The sequence below is a fragment of the Bemisia tabaci genome, chromosome 10, assembly GCF_918797505.1.
Source record: "Bemisia tabaci chromosome 10, PGI_BMITA_v3".
Lineage (NCBI taxonomy): Eukaryota > Metazoa > Arthropoda > Insecta > Hemiptera > Aleyrodidae > Bemisia > Bemisia tabaci.
The window spans coordinates 2,088,123-2,094,864 of record NC_092802.1 but is presented as its reverse complement, the minus strand read 5'-3'; positions in this window follow the sequence as shown (position 1 = coordinate 2,094,864).

The window sequence follows — 6,742 nt, the reverse complement described above, 5'->3', positions numbered from 1 at the left end:
GTTGCTTCATCATTTATAACATTCAGAAAGTGTGCGACCTATATGAATGCTGATTTTGCAATGAAAAAGGCTATGTTAACTACCTCCACGGTTGAATAAACAAATTCAACGTTGAGTTAGCATCTTTCAAATGGATTGCATTTTGCAAAAAGGAACCACTAGCATTGCAATGTTGCTAAGATTGTGCAACTTCTTTTGTCTTGGAGGAAAACCCCGATTATCCATTAATAGTTTCTATTTTACTCGCTAAAAACTGTGAATTTAATACAAAAATTACCATCTAAACTTCATAGTTTTTCACGATTTCCGCAATTTTATTGCAAAGGATGAAGTTGCACAATCTTAGCATCATTGCAATGCCAGTGGTTCCTTTTTGCAAAATGCAATCGAAATGTAAAATCAGCATTTGATACTTGTCGCACATTTTTCCAACAGTATAAATGCCGAATCAACATTCAATTTTTTCAGGATTGTCGCCAATGAACCGATCGTTTGCTCATTATTTTCCAGCCTTCGAAACTTCGACTTGGCACGAAACAACTATAATTTTCACGCAGCGCCTTCGGCCAGTTCTCATTTCGCGAGAAGTCATCGGCTCCAGAGAGCCGAAGCTCAGAAGCTTCGGACTCTTTTCTTTTTTATTCCACCGTCCGCATCCGCCCGGCTTTTGATTTGGTGAATCGGGCTGAGATTAAAGTTCGAAACTCGATCTGGACTTAACCCGGGGGCTCCGGAACCGCGCTCCGCAGCGCCCTCTCCCGACGAAAATTGCAATAAACGGAGCAATATCTGCGAGTCGAAGGAGGCGGTCGACGTTATTTTAATCGCACCCCTCCCCACCCCCCGTCCTCTTTCGCCCCCGGCTCCCCCCACCCTCCCTACCGACGCACAGCGCGATGAACTGATGGGAAAAGTCGGTGGAAATCGTCGTTTCCCCAGTGGCGTGGTGTGCTTTGGGATATATCGATTGATCTCCCATTTGAACCTATGGAAAAGGATCGATAGACAGAGTGTTCGCAACGAAGACCTTAATAATCGATACAAATTACGATTCTTAATAATCGTACAGAGAAGGTAAAAAATAAGGTATGGCTGGAAGTCTGCAACTTTGCAAAGCGAGATAGGTGGTCCGGTAGTTCCACCGTCGATTATTCAACGAGAAAAAAACTGTAATGTTCCGATGAAGACATTTTTTCGTCCTAAAAAAAAAAATATTTCAACCGAAAACTAAAAAAAAAAAAACTTACTGGCACGGATTTTTTCGAAAATGGTGTGGCTTGAAAATGAACATTGCTCGATCGAGAAGCTTGTTGAAACCGTTGTAGTGCGCGATTTGACTCACGTAGAGCTTTGAGTTTCTTGTGAGCGGGCAGTTCAAATTCCTCGTAACCAGTGTGAAATAAAAACGTCAATATCTTAATTTAGAGTTTGTTTCATTAGTTTTCGTTGCGCGAATCGTGCTCTCCGTGAAATTCTGGCTAAGCAATATGTATCAGAATGCTGAAATTCGTACCTTGTCTGGTGGTCCATTTTACCGCAAAAAATGAAAGTTGCACAATCCTGGCAATATTCAAATGCTCGTGGTTTCTTTTTGCAAAATGCAATCCAATTTATTCGCGCGAAAATCAGGAAATCTCCCCTAAAATATATGGAAAATCCAAAACTCAATTTTAGGAGGCACCCTGGTCTTCCGCAACCTATATAAGCACCGAAGATTCACCTTGGAGAGAAACGTCCGTGGTTCCGGCAAGAGGATTGGAAATGCGAGTAAGCCATAAATCTGAACCCTAGATCGATTCAAATTCTCGCTTTCGCCAACCCTTCGACCCCCCCCTCCCCCCTGCCATCCTCGGCGGCCGCGGCATCCATTAAAAATCAAGGGAGAGCAGTTAAGCACACGAACCGGGCCAAATCTTATGAATAACCAAATTCCATTGAGCTCCGACTGGGCGGAAAACGGGGGACAACGAGCACCCCCATCCGCCCCCACCTACCCGCCCCCACTCGCCCCCCTCCCCCAACAACGAAGCTACGAGCCGGATAATAAGTTCACCGAGTGAAATCAATTAAGGTAAAATGGAGTTTGCGGTCATTAAGGCAGCGTGAGTCGTTGGGAGGGAGGGGCGAGGGGGATGAGGGGAGGAGAGGGGGTCTCTTAAACTGCTGATCCGTCGGACCCGATGATTTTGGTCCCCGATTATTTATCGTCGGAGTTGGCGAGGCTGCCGCCAGATGGTGCTGGAACCTCTTGAAGGACCTAGAGTCCCTTTATACTGAGAGTCAAGACAATGTGAATCCATTTCTGATTGGTTCCCGTATTTTAAATTTTCACCGATTGCAAAGATTATAATGTAGAATGGACCGGGGAATAACGGGTTCGACAAGGAACATACGGAAGGAGAGAAAGAACAGAGAAAGGAGTTTGAGAATGAACCGATCCAAGATTACGAAAAACTGCCAATTTGTGTAATCTTTATTCCCGTTTGTGACTCCATGCGGGGTGTTGTCCTGACTCTCAGTGTAAAGGGACTCTACATCCGAGGAGATAACTCCTGGGATGACTGTCTAGCACCTGAGTTAGTTGCGGGCACTCTCCTCCAACTTGTTGAAGGGGAGGGCTTCTGGGACTAACCAGGAACCAACAACTGGGCACAATAGATCGAGAGGTCGCAGTGCATGGGGCAACCCACCAGAAAAAGGAAAAAAAAGGGACTCTAAAAGGACCTAGAGACGCGGTCAAAGATGCAGTATGGGATTTCACGGAATGAAGTTCATGAAATCAACACCTTCCGGCCAAAGTATCACGAGCGCCATGCGACGTTTGAAAATTTCGCAGCCATTTTATTTTTTTACAGAGAAATTGTTCAACGAAGCTTTCCAAAAATTTCACTGAATTTATTCGGCAGCTCAAAGAAAATTCAGTGGAATTTTTGGACAGCTTTGTTGAAAAATTTCTCTGTAAGAAAATAAAATGGCGGCGGAAATTTTTAAACGTCGCATGGAGCTTGTGATACTCTGGCCAGAAGGTGACAAAATTGGGTTTTGCTTAAAACAGAATTTTCATTTTCTATGGAATTTTAACGATTTTTTAAGGACTGCATGTGCAACGATTCACGTTAAAAAAATTAAGATATTTCCGTTTCTATGCTTTTTACGACGCACTGATTATAAGTCGATTGCAGAATTTCAAAAAATCCGCAAAATTTCAGTCGAGGAATCTCTACCGAAATTTCCCCTGACGCAAATAATTTTGACAAGCGGGGGCGCACACCACACGGTGCGGAATTTCCATAAGCGTTGTGGACAAAAATCTAAGGCACCGTAAAAATAGACGTGCGGAACCAAAAAATGCATGAGATATTAAATTGAGCCCCACTGGACCTCTGTTTCACGAATTTTGACTTTCCCAGCATCCGAAAGCAGGCACAACAGGTCTCAAGTGACTATGCGCCAAATACACGTAATCAGGAGTTATGACACTCCATACTGCGACTAAAAATGCTGAGTTCAACCTGATTTTAAACAATTTTTAAATGCAAATATCTCTGACAGTCGCAAGAAAAAATGTTTACCACCCTGAGGGATATCCCTAGTTATCGAGAAAAGTTCATCTAAAGTTGACAGTAAAAACACTGTGTATTTCTCAGGGGGCAGTTCCTTTTCGATCGAATTAACTCCCACTTCAAACCCATATTTAAACGGGTTTTAGGAGGAAATTCAAAGAAAAAGTATGCTCTCTTGTCAGAAAAATTGTCCTGATCACGAATATCATAACAATATTTAGAAAATTTAAAGTCAATAGAGAATTTGCTGGTGTTTGAAATTTGATGAATGTCTTATTTAAGTGGAAACTACTGAGTGAATTGAACGCGAGGATATCCTTGGTTCGTGAATTGAACAATGATTTGACAAAGTATGACAAAATGATCTAATCTGCTAAAATACATGCGTTTAAATAGGAAATACCGCCAAATGACGTCACTAGGCGGTGCAGTTTCTCACTTTTAAATATATTTTTATACTTTTTCGCTCCCATGACCAGCTTCTCTGTCTTGGACACACTAACGTCCATGCCCCATTTCCGATATTCTTCGACCAACTTCCGCGTCATGTAATCTGCATCTTCCTCATCTTGAGCTACAACGATCTGGTCATCGGCAAAGCATAGAGTATAAAGGGTCTGCCCATCAACGAGTGGAACGCCCATTCCCGCAACCTTATTTTTCCATTCCTTTAAAACGTGCTCTAGGTATACCTTAAATAGTGTTGGTGACAAACAGCAGCCTTGTTTTAGCCCTTTTGTGACGAAAAAACCTCCGGACAACTCTCCACGACATTTAATTCTTGCTATCGTCCCGTTATAAAATGATTTAATTGCCCCCACAAGTCCTTTGCTAAAACCCCTTTTTTCCAAGGCTTCCCAAAGCTTCACTAACGGCACGCTGTCATAAGCTTTCTGAAGATCCACAAACACCAAGTGCAGCTCCTGGCTGACCGCCCTTTTCTTCTCGATGACCTGGGTAATGGTGAACAGATGGTCGACGGTAGACCTACCGGCTCTAAAACCAGCCTGTTCTTCGGCTTCCTGGCCGCTCCAAAACTCTTCGACCTTTGCCTTGAGAATTTTACCATAGACCTTGCTCAAGGTTCCTGTGACCGATATACCTCTGTAATTATCGCAATCTTGTTTACTACCTTTCTTATGACTGGGAGTAATCCAAGATTCCTTCCAATCCTTTGGTATTTCGGAACCATGCAAACAGTCTTGCATGAGTTTCCTCAGATGTTCAAATAGTTTACCGGTGCCACATTTTATCAACTCCGCCGGTATACCCCCAGGTCCAGGAGCTCTGCGAGTTTTCAGCTCCCTCACAGCCTTCACTACATCTTGGAGCTGGATCTCCACGTTGGAATCTTCTTTAGTGCTTATGACTCCGCCTTGAAACTCGGGTCGCCTCTCCGTTAATAAATCTTTAAAATAGTCCTCCATCTTGTCAATTGGTATCGGAGATATGATGTCGCGCATTTTATTTCGTCGCAACCCTTTGATCACTTTCCAGCCTTCCGTACTTTTCCGGCCTCCAAGGTAGGTATTTATCTTCATACAGCTTTCTTCCCAAGCCTCATTCTTCTTCCGAGTGATGACCCGACGGACCCTTGCTTGAGCCTGTTTGTACATGATTTTATCATCCAACTTTTGAGAAGAGAGAAACTGATGATACCTATTCCTTTTCACATTTATTTCCTCCTCTACCTCCGCATCCCACCAGTACGGTTTTTGATTATCATTTTTTGGATCAGAAACCCCCAGGGCCTCCGCTGCCGCCGAGTGAACGCAATTCTTGATAAACTCATACCGCTCTTCCGTACTGCCATCGCACGCATCTCCTAACTTTTCATCCAGGCGCTTTGCGTACAGAGCCTTGACACTCGGGTGCTTTAGGCTATCGATGTTATACTGAACTTGATGTACGCGTTGTCGCTCCGGTTGTTGATTGTCGCCTTGATCGTTCTGCGACACACGAGCGGGAAAGGCTACATCCGCTCTGAGGAAATAGTGGTCACTACCGCAGGAGAGTCCTCTACATACTCTCACCTGCTGGATCTTAAGGTTTGTTACCTGTTTAACGAGCACGTAGTCAATGATGGATCTTAAGCCGCGAGTAGGTTGGACCCAAGTATATTTGTGAATATCCTTGTGTTGGTAGAACCCGTTCAACACTTTTAGTTCCCTCTGCTCGCAAACGTCGATAATGCGGCTTCCGTTGTCGTTCACCGTAACTTCACCGAACGGGCCGACGACTTTACTGTTCACCCGGGATCCCGTTCCCACATTGGAAAAAAAACACATTGGATCTAGAGTGCAGACTCTCGAAAACATTGACAAAAAAAGGACTCTTGATAAAATCAGATTTAAGCTTAAATCAAAAGGAAACCCGCTGAAATTAAGAGGCTTGGTTCTTGATTTAAGCTTAAATCTGATTGAATCAAGAGTATTTTTTCTTGTCGATGTTTTTAAGAGTCTGGACTCCAGATCCAATGTGTTTTTTCCCCAATGCATGACAGATAAAAATTATAAAAAATACTGTAAAATCAGCTCTTTAGGCTTTTTCAGATAAAGCAATAAAAAATTTGCAAACTCTCCATTGTCGATTTTCGTCAATGGGTCTCCGCATTGTGCGGCGGGTGCAGCGCGAACCATTAGCAAATGACTGATAAGTGATAACAAGGCTCTGCCGCTCTGTGGGGGAGCGCGCTTAATCCGCCGTACTTCATGACGTTCGACACTTTCTAACAATGTTTGCATTAAAAGATTAAAACTACCGACAGTGCTGCTCGCTCGCGGAAAACTCATTTCCGACCGGCGTACGAGGCGGGACTTTTCCCGCGAATTTTGGCAACTCAGCTCGGGACCACATACGCCCCCGATACAGGTGTGCGAACCGGCGGTCTTTAGTGCAACTAATCAGCGGTATGTAACGCGGATATTACAGATTGTCATTTTAGGACCCTTCAGTTGCAGATCTTTGGTATGCTACGTCTAGTGCGTCACGCGAGGTGACTATAAGATTGACGTCTGCGGCCTACGCTGCAGGCTGAATGTTGAAATGGAGATGTTGCATGTGTAAGGAATTTGCGCTTTGACTATTGATTCTTCTGTAAAAGTTCGCGAGAAACACGATGGTGCCACTGGTTTTCTCTGAAATCAACTCCCAGGCTCAAAAAAAGCTCTTAAGATGAG